Source organism: Musca autumnalis, unplaced genomic scaffold, assembly GCF_047663935.1.
Source record: "Musca autumnalis isolate F117 unplaced genomic scaffold, ASM4766393v1 scaffold_1, whole genome shotgun sequence".
Taxonomy (NCBI): domain Eukaryota; kingdom Metazoa; phylum Arthropoda; class Insecta; order Diptera; family Muscidae; genus Musca; species Musca autumnalis.
Window position 1 is genome coordinate 114387304 of NW_027411644.1, and position 15186 is coordinate 114402489.

The 15186-nt window shown below is 34.9% G+C and overlaps 1 protein-coding gene across 1 annotated transcript in view; it reads right to left on the bottom strand.

Annotated features, from left to right (window-relative positions):
* Positions 1-13898, bottom strand: part of LOC141390767 (uncharacterized) — a 116885-nt gene extending 102987 nt beyond the window's left edge. The window contains exons 1-2 of the mRNA XM_073963733.1: positions 13287-13898; positions 11973-13038 (exon numbers count right to left, since the gene is read on the bottom strand). The gene's annotated coding sequence lies outside the window, so the exon portion shown is untranslated. The remainder of the gene's footprint in view (positions 1-11972; positions 13039-13286) is intronic.
* Between the last annotated feature and the right edge of the window lie 1288 nt (positions 13899-15186).

Consider the following 15186-nt stretch of genomic DNA (forward strand, 5'->3'; position numbering starts at 1 on the left):
CTCGATATTTTATCGGAAAGTTCATACGTTCAAACAAGCCCAAAACATTCTCAGAACTCTCTAAATACATAAAAGGACATCGGTTGTGTAACTGTTGTTCGATCCATAGACGTATCAATTCACACAGGCTGATAGTGTATCTCTTAGTTAGTTGTCTGGCAAAAGTAGTGTTGAGAGTAGTCGTTGACTGAATTTTTTTAATTTTGTCCAAACATAGTTTATGTTCAAAGATAGGCTATATCGGTCCACTCCTTCCAGTACCTCCCCCACAAAAGTTCAACAATTTTCGCTAAAATGGTGCGCACAATAACTCTCCGAGGGAGTAACCGAATTGGTCATAATTATGCATATGGTAATATTACATTCAGGTTTGAATATGTTCTAAATTTGTATATTCCTTCGTCTACCTTCCACACGTAATTTGGAAAAAGTACAGTTTAACAGATCGTCTCGGATGGTTTTGATATTTATTGGCAACAAGTTCTTTTTGTGAGCCCTTTTACGACGGCGCATTTTTTTCGGAGGCTAGTCCATACTTCCTGAGATAATGACCCAAAAGCTCCAAACTTTAAAAATCGTATTATCGTATTATATTTACTCCTTCGGATCACTCTTTCGAATACCTCCCACGCAAGGTTTGGAAAGAGTACAGTTAGGGGACTCGCCTATGATCCTTTTTAAATTTTTTGGCAACATGTTGTGTATGCGGCTATAAATACGACGATACAATTTTTTCGGGGGTATGCCCATACTTCCTGAGAAATTGAACCAAAACACACACAAAACCCCTACAGACTTCTGACGTCGGTTTACTTATTTTCTTTAGTTCCGAGGCTGAGGGTATATTTCTGTCGGCACAGCAGACTGATACATTCTTACTTGTTATGTTACTGTCTTGGTTGTTATAGCTTTCATTGTTATTGTAATATCCGTAAGGACTTTAAATGTAGTTGGCCTCGAGTTAGCATTAATAAAGTTCAGACACTCTGTAAACGCTTACTGCTCTCCCAGAATTATCTTGTTGTGATTCGCCAGTGGGAGAGAGATTTTCCGGGTTTTCCTATTCTCCCCCTTGCATCTACCCATCAGTGTAATAGATATTTCCAGCAGGAATTGTGCTAGGGATCAGTTAATTAACTGACTCTTTTCTTTGTTCTAAACATAAATCATGTCATGTCATGATGAAGAAAAGAAGAAGTTGAAGGTATTATTTTTTCTGAGACAATTGGCATCAACACAATGATCAAAGGTTTATCCTTTGCAATAACACTATGCAACACTGAAAATGTAAACAACTTCAGGTATGCATTTTTTGAAAGGACATATTGAGACTACAAAAACACTAGTTGGGGTTTGTCTCATCTAAACCGGGCTAAAATTAAATTTTTTGCATTTATAGGGTCTTTATCTCAGAAACGAATAGGAATTTGGCCTTGATGTCTTCAGCAATACTGTAGCCCTAAAGAAGTAGAAATTATCTGGTGAAGAGATAGCATAAGAAAACCCCCCATTTAGGTCATCAAAATCGATAAAAAAAATAGAAAATGTTACACAATTTCGGTAAAATTAAAATTATTATAATCTCGGTAACTAACTAATGTTCGGTAAGTTAGCGACCAAAAATATAGTCGTAAAGTTCTACCGATAGCAAGAGTGCTGTCAAATTTTATTTGAAATTTTCATTCATAATTTTGCGTTTTTATTTTACCGAATTTTGTCGGTAAATCAAAAAATGAGTTAGATAATCGCTCTACCGTTAAAAGAATAAAGAACGACCCAGCCAAATTTGAACTAGGTTGCCCCTCGCCTTTTTGTCCTTTACCTGGGAAATTTTGTTCTATGAAAATTGTAACTGAAAAATATTTTCTATATTATTTTTCTATATTCATTACATAGACATTAAACGACGTAAAATCACGAGTTCTATAATCCTATTACGAGTATGGAATATTATCTTGTTGCGCGTCCGCATTATTAAAAAAAAAAAATCAAAAAACACCGAAATTCCGGCTTCAAAATGTCAGCATAAATTGTAGGTGGATGCAGTGGATATATCGAAAAATCATGCACTAATATCATGTTGTCTATGGAGTATTCTGTGATTCTTTCTTTTGGCATAAGTCTTTAAAATGTAAGGTTAAGCCAGAAATCGGAAGGGAACATAAAAAACTTGTTGGCTTCAACCCATTTTTACTTTCTACATTGACGCCAACACAGCTTCCACGAAAATTAATTTTAATGTTCAACATTATGGGATCCCTCCTAAAACACTTCATTTTAAACAATTTCAGGCATACTATATAGAATATGTTAACAGTTCGCTAATTCTGAATGGGTGAAACTCGGATTCATCGATTGTAAAACATTTTTGGTTTTTACCATATAGTAACCATAACCACTATAGAGTTCGCAGTTGTAGTTTAATACTGACAAATTTTTACACAAGGTAAGAATTTTGGTCAAGGAAGATGCCAACAATTTTGGATAATGAGCGGATAGTTCTTTGCAGGTGAACATTTAAAGGAAAAATATCCAAATTCAATTCTTGGTCTATTTTTTATTTCGGCAATCTACGAAAATAAACTTGAAACCCAACATGAATATATCGGTTAGATAACTGAACTACTACCATGGCACAATTACCCAGGTAGCGGTATCGTAAAATTTTGAATATGTTATGTCAAAATGTTCTTTATGTTGTTGGGGAAATTACAACAAAAATAATTTTTTATAAAGGGAGTTGACTTTTCATATTCGAACAGCTGGTGTGATACCACTACCTTGGTAATTGTGTAAAAAGTAATGTAATAGTACCACGAAATATTTGTCTTTTTTCATTGATCGATTCGATAAAAATCACCGAAAACTATTTCTCAATCCATTTCCATTTCAGACAATTTGGAGTCGATTTACTTATGCCCGTCTGTCTGTCTGACTGGCTGGTGCGCACGATAACTCTCGAAGAATCAACCTATTTGGTTCAAATTGTAGGTCTCGTAAATTATTCCCAAACTTAGTTTATTACTTCCATAGACTATATCGGCCCACTCCTTTGGGAAAAGTCTAACAGCTCTTCTCGAACCCTTTTCAATTGGTTTAATAGATGTTCGCCTTGTGGTCCCTTTTACGACGGTGCATTTTTTGGGGCACTTCCACATACTTCCTTAGACGACGCACAGTGGTTCAGAATCGTTTTTTCCTGGTCAAAATTCTGTAACTTTTGAACGGATAGAGATATTTTCATAATTCTTTTTTTGTTAGACAGATAACACAATCAACTTTCAGAAAAAATTATAAGCGTTCAAATTCGGTCTGATAGTTGCAGAGAAATTCAAGGACAAAGTTAAACTTTTGAGTTTTTTACATATTTTTCATCAAGTGTTTTTGTGGTTTCTATATCTTCCTATGTATTAAAGATGGTCAAACACCAATAAATAAACAAAAAAAAAAACTATAAAAAACTAAAAAAATCGAAAAAAATTTCGAAAGTATTTTTATCAAAATTTTAAAAAAAAAATTACAACAAAATTTAAATTTTTTCAAAAATTAAACAAAAAATTCTCCTTGGGTTTTCATAAAACTTGTATAACTTGTATAAAAACTCATATGCTCAACAAAAATTTTAATTTGTGTCAAAAAGCTGTAAGTCGTATGGAAACAGTATATAAAAACACACATTTTTACCCATATAATTTCAATAAATTGAAAAAAGTGTTAAACGGACGGAACGGGACGGGTACAAAAGTATATATGGACTGAAAGGGGAGACTCTCGGGCATATTTTTGGGAAACAGAACTTTGTTCCATGTTGTTCCACAAAAGTTCTAGTCCACTAAATTTGGTATTTCATAAAATTTAGTACCTGAGGAAAAACGCTACGTGTAAACGCTACGGTAATTTACTAAAACTATTTTTAAAGGCCACAATCCTACCTACCTCACAAAAACAATGGACACAATATCTGTTATAGTTTCCGAGAAATAGCTTCGTCTTTCTCCAGAAATTTGCAAAAATTACGTATTTCCCAAAAATGGGGAAAATGTTCGTCTTTAGAGGCACACCACACCCACACCTTCCAATATTTGCGCCTAATTTTTTGGTTTCCTTAGTTTCAATATGTTTACTATCGAATCCTATATAGAAATTAAATATCTTTGACAAAACAAAGTTTTGATTTTTGGCCAGGAAAATCGATTCCTGAACCATTGTGCGACGCCAACTAAACTGACTAGTGCCTAGAGATGGACAGTGGGTAAATACCCAATGGGTAAATACCCGGTAAATTGGGTAAATTGGGTAAATACCGGGTAAATACCCATTTGTGGGTATTTATTTGGGTATTTACTATATTGAGTCGCTAATACAACATCTTAGACCCTATTTCTGGGTTTAGGCTATGAAATCGATTCAAAATGGATAGTTTTACAATACTTTAAACAAGTGGGTAAATACTTGGGTAAATACCCGAGTATTTACCCAAGTGTTGGGTAAAAACTCTTTAACTGCCGAACCACTTGACGTAGGCTGACAAAATTTGGCTCAAATCTTACTTATGTCAAGAGAATATCTAGCATTGAAAATGGGGTCTCTGGATCCATGTTTTGATATAGCGCCCATATAACCGTACCTCCCGATTTAAGGTATTTTTTGTCTATTAGCCTCATTGTACAATCATATTGGCTGAAATTTGGCATAGTGAGTTCTCAATATGTAGAAAATACCCTTGCAATAACTTGTCAACATAGGTCCACATTTTCTAATAGCCCCCATATATGGGTACCCCGATTTCGAGTATTTACCCAAATTTTGGGTAAAAACTCTTTAACTGCCGAACCACTTGACGTAGGCAGACAAAACTTGGCATAAATCTTTCTTATGCCAAAAGAACTTCTGGTACTGAACATGGGGTCTCTGGGTCCATGTTTTGATATAGCCCCCATATATCCGTACCTCCCGATTTAAGGTATTTTTTACCTATTAGCCTCATTGTACAATCATATTGGCTGAAATTTGGCATAGTGAGTTCTCAATATGTAGAAAATACCCTTGCAAAAACTTGTCAACATAGGTCCACGTTTTCTAATAGCCCCCATATAAGGGTACCCCGATTTCGAGTATTTACCCAAATTTTGGGTAAAAACTCTTTAACTGCCGAACCACTTGACGTAGGCTGACAAAACTTGGCATAAATCTTTCTTATTTCAAGAGAACTTCTAGTACTGAACATGGGGTCTCTGGGTCCATGTTTTGATATAGCCCCCATATATCCGTACCTCCCGATTTAAGGTATTTTTTACCTATTAGCCTCATTGTACAATCATATTGGCTGAAATTTGGAATAGTGAGTTCTCAATATGTAGAAAATACCCTTGCAAAAACTTGTCAACATAGGTCCACGTTTTCTAATAGCCCCCATATAAGGGGACCCCAATTTCGAATATTTACCCAAATATTGGGTAAAAACTCCTTATCTGCCGAACCACTTGACGTAGGCTGACGAAATTTGACTCAAATCTTTATAATATCAATAGTAATAAAGGTATTGCAAATGATATAGCCCCCATATAGCCGTACCTCCCGATTTAAGGTATTTTTCATCCATTAGCCAAATTTTACAACCAACTTGGCTGTAATTTGGCACAGTGAGTCCTCAAGGAGTATAATATATCCTTGCACATATTTGTCAACGTAGGTCCAAGCTTTCTTGCAGCCGCCATATAAGGGTATTGAAAATGGTTCCACTTTTTGATATAGCCTCCCGATTTCAGAAACCCATATTGGGGCTACAAGAAAACGTGGACCTACGTCGAAAATTTTTTGCAAGGATATTTTATACATATTGGGAACTCATTGTACCAAAACTACAGTCAGTATGATTGTAGAATGTGGCTAATAGTTAAAAATACCTTAAATCGGGAGGTACGGCTATATGGGGGCTATATCAAAACATGGACCCAGGGAATCCATTTGCAATACCTTTATTACTATTGATATTATAAAGATTTGAATCAAATTTCGTCAGCCTACGTCAAGTGGTTCGGCAGATAAGGAGTTTTTACCCAATATTTGGGTAAATATTCGAAATCGGGGTACCCTTATATGGGGGCTATTAGAAAACGTGGACTGACAAATTTTTGCAGGGATATTTTCTACTCCTTGAGGACTCACTGTGCCAAATTACAGCCAGTTTGGTTGTAAAATGTGGCTAATAGATGAAAAATACCTTAAATCGGGAGGTACGGCTATATGGGGGCTATATCAAAACATGGACCCAGAGACCCCATGTTCAGTACCAGAAGTTATGTTGACATAAGAAAGATGTAAGCCAAATTTTGTCAGCCTACGTCAAGTGGTTCGGCAGTTAATGAGTTTTTACCCAACACTTGGGTAAATACTCGGGTATTTACCCAAGTATTTACCCACTACATAGTTTAAAGTATTGTAAAACTATCCACTTTGAAACGAATTTACAACCTAAACCCAGGAATAGGGTGTAAAATGTTGTATTTGCCATTCAATATAGTAAATACCCAAATAAATACCCACAAATGGGTATTTACCCACCGTGTGGGTATTTACCGGGTAAATACCCGGTAAATACCATCTCTACTAGTGCCTAAGATAACCCTCAAAGGGAGAAACCGGTTTGGTCTTAATTTTGTACATCGTATTATTTCATAGAGACTTGGATTACGTCCGAATATTGACTACATCGGAACACTCCTTCGAGTGCCTCCCACACAAATTTTGGAAAGAGTGCCGTTTTGGGACTCGACTCGAATTGTGTCAATTCGTCCATTATTCTAGGAAAATTGGGCCAACATTTAAAAAAACCCGTAGATTTAGAAGTATTGAGTTTACTTATTTTCTTTGTGTGCAAGGCTAAGGGTATATCTCCGTCGGCACAGCTGACTGATATTTTCTAACTTGTTTTAATAATATGTAGCGAAAAAGTCCCTAGTGGTCATTATAAAATACGGAAAATAATACCTTACGTTTCCAGTAAAGACGGTGTATATATGTATGTATGTTCTGTATCTCTGGCATGTTAGCATGTATATCAACTTATGACCGGACGGCTAAAATATGTCGCAATCATACATATAAAAGAAATCCTTGGAAAATAGTGCCCAGGTGCCGTGTCCGACTATAACCATCTCTTACTTGTTTTTATTTATTGTTGTTTGTTCGACATTTTTATTGGTTTCAAATAAAGCAAATATTTTTTGAGCCGGGGTGTCATGGTTTTGTTTTATTTTTTCCAATATTTCGCAATTTCTCTAAATTGCATCTTCAGGGAAAATATTTATAACTTATAAAGTGCAATGACAGACAGATGACAGAGTGCAATATTTACACTCGACGACGACGATAGTGAAATTTTAGACACTGCAGATATTGATATGAGTAGGGATTTTTAGTGCATCTAGAGGATTAGTTTTTGAGAAATATGTGGCTCTTATGTCTTGAAGATGTCCGTCACTTCAAGACATAAGAGCAACATATTTCTCAAAAACTAATCCTCTGGATGCACTAAAAATCCCCTAAATGTTCAGATGGTAGGTAGTTAAAGTTGATCTATTCCAGAATTCGCATATTAGTGGTAGGATTTGATGAGCAACTATGCTCAATTAAAAGTAGTCTTTATCAATGGTAAAACTGAGATTAAGGAAAAGGTCACCTGTTTATCAAGTTTATGGTGCTTTAGCAAATTTTAGTTTCAATAAAAACAGTTTAAATGTGGCCTATTTTGGTCCATATTTTGATAAACCTCCTAAAAATAGTAATAGCATCATTTCTGGTATTTTAGAACAGTTGGTTAAACTGCTGCTTGCAGGAAAACATCATTAATGGACCACGTCTCATGGTATCCCATATATTATGTAGCTATATCCTCGATTTCCTTGATTATCTTGAGATTTGTCCTCTCTGACAAAATTGTACTTTTTTCAGGTTATGCAGCTATTTTTCATAAATGCAACTATAACTTTCGACATATAAAATGTAAGGCCGCGAATATTAACCGTTATTCTTTTCCTTTTTATTCCCTACACCACACGGTAAAGGGTATTATGTCTTTGTGTATTAGTTTGTAACAAGAAAAAAGGAAACGAGATAGACCCATGTTCCTTTTAGGGATATACACTACCGCTCACTTGAATAGAACCCCCCTGCAAAATTTTTTTCAACCTCCATTTTTTCCAAATTATGCAAGATATGAAATTATTAAGTTTTATTATATTTTGCTTCATGTGTTTGGAGTAAACTTGTCATTCATTTGCATTCAAATCTAATTTTTATAAGAATTATGCAAGGAAAACAAAATAAAGTCAAAAATTGAAGTAAAAAAATTGGCTCATTTGAATAGAACCCCCCTTTAAAACTTGGGAATACAGAAAGATTGTAGTAGAATATCGATGCAAATTTACTCTATATTGAAAACGAAGTACTTTCAGTAATATTCAGTAAAAGTATATCCCTCCTGATTAAGGATACACCCGTATATCCTGCTTTGGCAAGGATTCTTTAAATAATCAGGTGTTATGCCCAACAAACCTTGCTTTTTTCATTCAACAAGTTTATTTTTGGAAGCGTGCTGTCTCCTTTAGTCGTATATTTTACGCATAAATCATTCCCATACATTTTAGAGAATATTTACAACTGTAGAATATGGCGGTCCAGCAAGGACAACCGCATTTCTTTTCAAAATTTTAAGTTTTTATGACTCGAAGTGTACAAACGTTTATAAAATAGTGATGAAATTTCCACACGGGATATCCAAAAATGTTACTCACTACTGGATATGTCTGTTTCAGAACTCCTTTGTAAATTGTCGTGCGCATTTAGGGTGAAAGAAATTGACGCCCAAGTCCTTCATAATTAGTAAGGACTATCCTTATTAAGTAAACAATTGCATAACTATATAACTATTTTTTTCGCGTCTATTGAATGGAAGACCATCTTCTTAATTGTTTCTGTAGCGATGAATGTGCTTTTATGGTGCTGGAAGGCATTACTAATTATTAAGGACATGAGCGTCAATTTTCTTCACCTTAATGCGTACGGCAATTTATAAAGGAGTTCTGAAACAGACATATCTAGTAGTGAGTAACATTTTAAGATATCCCGTGTGGAAATTTCATCACGATTTTATAAACTTTGGACACTTCGAGTCATAACAACTTAAAATTTTGAAAAGAAATGCGAAAATCCTTGCGGGTCCGCCATATTCTACAGTGGTAAATATTCTCTAAAATGTATGGGAATGATTTATGCGTAAAATATATGACTAAAGGAGACAGAACGCTTCCAAAAATAAACTTGTTGAATGAAAAAAGCAAGCTTTGTTGGGCATTACACCCGATTATTTAAAGAATCCTTGCCAAAGCAGGATATACGGGTGTATCCTTAATCAGGAGGGATATACTTTAACTGAATATTACTGAAAGTACTTCGTTTTCAATATAGAGTAAATATGCATCGATATTCTACTACAATCTTTCTGTATTCCCAAGTTTTAAAGGGGGGTTCTATTCAAATGAGCCAATTTTTTTACTTCAATTTTTGACTTTATTTTGTTTTCCTTGCATAATTCTTATAAAAATTAGATTTAAATGCAAATGAATGACTAAGTTTACTCCAAACACATGAAGCAGAATATAATAAAACTTAAAAATTGCATATTTTGTATAATTCGGAAAAAATGAAGGTTGAAAATAATTTTGCAGGGGGGTTCTATTCAAGTGAGCGGTAGTGTATATAGAATCACTTTCGGAGTCGCTTTATGCATGTCTGTCCGTCCGTCCATGTATTTTTGTGATCAAGATACAGGTCGCATTTATTGTCCGATTGAGCTGAAAATTGGGGAAGATCACTTTTTTAGCCAAAGGAAGAAAGCTACGAATTTGGACTAGAAATAAGTGTGCCAAATTATACGGAAATTGGTTCAAAATTGGATATAGCTCCCATATATATGTTCGCCCGATTTCATATATTTGGTTCAGTAAACACCCAAATTCTGTCCAATTTTGATGAGATTTGGAAAATATCACCGAATTCAGACTAGAAACAAGTTTGTAAAATTTTATGGAAATCGCTTCGAATTTGGATATAGCTCCCATATATACATTCGCCCGATTTCATGTATTTGGTGAACCAAACACCCGAATTCTGCCAATTTTGATGAAATTTGGAAAATGTATTTGAATTCAATCTAGAAATAAGTGTGCCAAATTGTACACAAATTGGTTCAGATTTGAATATAGCCGATTGCCGGATTTGAGATATTTGGTGCACCAAACACAAATTCTGTTCATTTTTCACTTGGTTTTTCGGCTGATTTCATGTATTTGATGCACTAAACACAAAATTATACAGATATTTTGAAGAAATCTGGTAATATAGTCTAAAAACAACTAAAAAATATCATTCGGCTTTACCGACAGAGATATACCCTCAGACTGTGTGGATTGAAAACTTATGTATTTATGGGGGTTTTCAAAATGTTGGCCGTACGAACCAAAAAAGTATGGATAGGATTAAAGCTCAAAAGCTTGCGGGGATATCGATAGAAAGATACCATTGGTAAAAATGTCCAAAGGATCCTCGAACAGACCCTTAACCACACACAAATGTTGAACATTTGTGTGGGTGGTACCACAAGGATTGGACAGATAGCGTCCAAATTTGAACATAAGCTAAGTTTCGACAATATTTAGATATCCAAAGTTTGGACCAAATCGGTTGATAAATCTATGAGATATCGCGCGTACCATTTCAGCGAATATTTTCGAACTTTTGTGAGGGAGGTACCGGAAGGCACCACCTTCGAATTTCATTTAATATTCGAAGAAATAGTGGCTTTCCGGCCACTACATTTGGTGCCATAGGGGCTTTTTACAACTTTCGGGCTGGCTTCTTAAGAAGTATGGACTTGCCTCTGAAAAAACTTTTACTGTCGTAATTGAGGCAGCGAATTCAACAAAAATAAAAGTGATTCGACAGCAGGTCTTAAAGTGAATTTATCCAAAATTTTGTGTGGGAGGTACCCGTAGGGGTGGACAAATATAGTCCATATTCGAACCTGATCTATATCTGTTAGATATATTAGGATGTGTAAAGAATGGGCCAAATCGGTCACTACCATCAATAGTTATCGTGCGCACAAATTTTCCGAACATTTGTTAACTTTTGTGGGGGAGGTATCTGAAGGAGTGGACCGATATGGCTCATCTTCGAACTTAAACTAAGTTTGCACAAAATATTACGAAGGCCACATTTTGGACCGAATCGGCAGATCCGTTCGAGAGTTATCTTGCACTCCAACCACTACACACGGTGTCATAGTGGTTTTTCGTACCTTTCAGGGTACTTTCTCAGGAAGGATGGACTTTGCGGACATGGCTAAATCAACTCCAAATTGTCTGAAACACATTTCGTCCAAACATACTTGGAGTCTAAAACCATTATTTCGATGAGGCACATTTTTAGCAAAAATGCTGAGGGTATAAAAATGTCGTCAAATTACGTGGTGGTGTAGGGTATTATATAGTCGGCTCCGACCTACTTTAATGCTGTCCTTACTGTTTTGTTATGTGTTTGGGTTTTCAATATGTCAGAAAAACCAAATATTTTTTCAAAATACATTTTTTATCCGGAATTTAGCAGGTATTTACCCCGTGCAAAATCCCATCAATACAAATGTTATTTTCTTGATATTTCAGATAAAGCTATTGAGAAATTATATTTATGATAATATAACGTGGTAACACTGGCAAAGTCCTCAATATTTCATTATCACAAAGTTGTTGTTTTTCTCTTTAACATATAATCTCTTTCATTTGTGTTCTCTCTTTTAACAAGACACATTTGTGACAGAATAGTATAACTGTGTGCGTAAATGGAGCACAAGAAATTTTTAAAACAAATGTGATTTTAAACTAGATAGAAAATCCGTATGAATTATTACTTACTGTTCCCTCGTTTGTAGATGGAGAGTATGTTGACAATGTGGTTGGTTGTTTCCTTTGTTATTTTTTTGTAGTTTCCTAGCTTTTTGGGGTTGGTTATACTATTTGTTGTCCGTGTTTAAAACTGTTGACAATTCTACTTGTTTTTGTTCATTTGACGTTCACGTTGACGTTGGATGACAGTTTAGTTATGTGATTTGTGTGAAATAATGACAAAAATGTCAACGACATTTGTGAACGAAACACTCATACACACGATATACACGATGACGTTTTTAATAACAGTAACCGTAATATGAGCGGAATATGCTTGTCCTCCAATATAACATACATACGAACATAAGCGAGCATTTTGACATGTTTCTCTCTTTTCGTTGCTGCTGCTCCTGCTGCTGATACTGACTGTCAATGGATGTTTATGAGCACGGCGGCCATGTGTAACACGACGACGAATTTAGCGAATTTTCTTAAGTTTCGGTGTGTATGAGATAGAGAAATGTGAGTGATTTCTCAGAGTATGTAAATGTGTGTGACAGAGAGCGGGAGCCCGAATGGTGCATTTGTGAGAGTGAGTGTTCCTTTTTGTATTTCTTTTGAAGAAGAGATGTGAAAATATTAGTGTAATACTTTTTTCCTGCTACAGAAGGAATTGGTTCTGCTGCTGCCTCTTCTTCGTCGTCGTCGTTTTTACACTTTTATCGATATGTTTTTCAAACACGAAAGGAATTTTTACTTTTTTTTAAAGCTACTGCTTCTGCTGCTTCTACTAACTTTGCAAAATGACTCCTTCTTCTTCTTCTCTTCACACACTTTTGTTTCGTTTCACTTAATTAATTTTTACACTATATTAATTAATTATAACGAATATGCTTCTTTTTCTTATTTGTATTTAGATTTTATAGGTTACAATACATTTAATACTATAAATGCAATTATTTTTGTATTTCATAGCTTTGGTTTGAACTACTAACTACTGGATATTGAGAAGATTTCCTTTTTTAATTTTGGATATTTTTTGAGTTGAGTTGTTGTTTTATTACATTTGTTGTTTGTTTTTGTTAATTTTTATCTACAATATACACACCCGCACACAAAGAAACAAAAAGGTGGAATATTATTTCACGTTCACTGGTGGCTTGGATTGTTCATCAACCTTTTAAGGTTCTCGTATGGGGGGTGGGGTTTTCACAAGATTTCATATTGCGTTAACCCACATCTGGATCTGGATGAAACTCTTTTAGATTTTCACACACAATTCCTATCATGGAATGCGTTTATCTTGATGTCTCGAAAAAAATCAGTATACCAACCAAGCACCTTCAAAATCCGTACTACAATAAATGTTCTGCTGCTCCGCCTCGTTTCCGTTCCATACTTGAATCATTTGCCAGCAGCTATTGTGACATATACACACACACGCATATTTTATTGGGAATCCAATGAACGAACCAACGAACGAAAAAAACTCATCCAAGAAAGTGTGCCAATATTCCCGTTATGTTGAAGGGCCATAAACCTCAATGGTGACAAGGAAAAAAAAATAACTAAGCAGACATCAATAATTGTGGAGCTTTTTCACTTTTTTACTTTTAATATTTGTGTGTAGATCGAAATTTTTTAGCAAATTCCCACAGTTTTTCTTTCTTTTTTCACACCTTTTATTGTATATCACTCTTTAAGTTATAAACTTTTTGGTATTTCATCTACAATTTTCTTTTTCTAAATACAATACAAATTGAATTATTTTACAGAAAACTTTTCACTTTTTCACTATTCTTAACTGGTCACAATTAACTTCTTTTCTTTTTTCTACTATGTGTGTTTCTTTTTTTCTAATTAGAAAAAAATTATTTTAGTTGAATGCGAAAAAACCCCAAAAGTGGGTCATCTTCGGTCGTTCGGTTCGGTCTACTTGTATTTTTCATCTACACTAGCCAGCACACACAGCAATCGATTTTTGCTGTATATGCCTTACATTTTGTGGCAAACAGCGTACGGGCATTCTCTCGCTCTCTCTCCGTATTTCGCAGTGTGTCACTGTTAACATAACTGTTATGGATAACGGTACAATTGTTTGTGTAGAAGAGAGCATTATTGTTACTCTTAAATGTGTCAATGGAATAGTTCCGTTGGGTATTTCACATCCGTTTTGTTTCACACTTGCTAAAAGTGTTGCCTACCTTCAGGCGTTAAATTGTAAACAAATTTTATGTCAATCATTGTTTGTGGCAAACAACAGTGGGGGGTTAACAGAAAATCATAACCTATGATAAAAATAAATCACAAAAATTATTTCGAAGGAATTAAAATACATTTTGGAAGGACTGACAGAGTTGCATGTTTACATTTACATTTAATCTCTTTTACTAAATTCAGTGAAACCAAAGGTTTATAATATAACAATAAACATACAGTTAGTCAACTAATTTATTGCAAACGATGAAGTTTTGAGAATTTAGATTTTCAATTAGGAATTACAACAATAAATTATTTCAATAATGTTGGGATTTTTGTACATATGGGTTGATTTAATTGTTTATGACACCTTCAAAGCAATAAATGCATAAATCGGTCGGACATAACAAAAACAACAGACACAAAAGATAAGTACATACCTATTTTTTTGGTGTGAACTAAAAATTGCAAAATGAAATCGCGTAATTTCCGCGATTTTTTTTTCAACTAAGGATTTTTATGATTTTAATTGTATATGGATATGTAATCTCTTGACGCGTGATAATGTGTTGTCATTAGTAGTGTACATATATTAGAAACACCCAATGATGGGTAAACGCGCTTCGGAAAATTTGATACATATTGCCCATTCCAATTACACTGTACAACACTGAAAATGCAAACAACTTATAATTTGCATTTTCTGAAAGTACATATTATAATATAATAATTGTTCCACAAACATCTGATACGGGACAAGGGAGACTTCTCACATATCAATGAGTGCACCCCGATTCATATTAGCTCAATGGGGACCTACTGTTTATTGCCGAGTCCGAACGGCGTGTCTTAAGACACCACTTGTAGAGGAGTTTACATGGCTAAAATACTCAGGAAATGTCGCCAACATTACTGAGGGGTATTTTGCCACCGTTGAAATTGTTAATGTTGCCTGTCCTGGGAATTGAACCCACGATTTTCAGCGTGCAAGGCGGGTGTGCATACCATTGCACCACCGTGGCACCCAAGTACATAGTACATA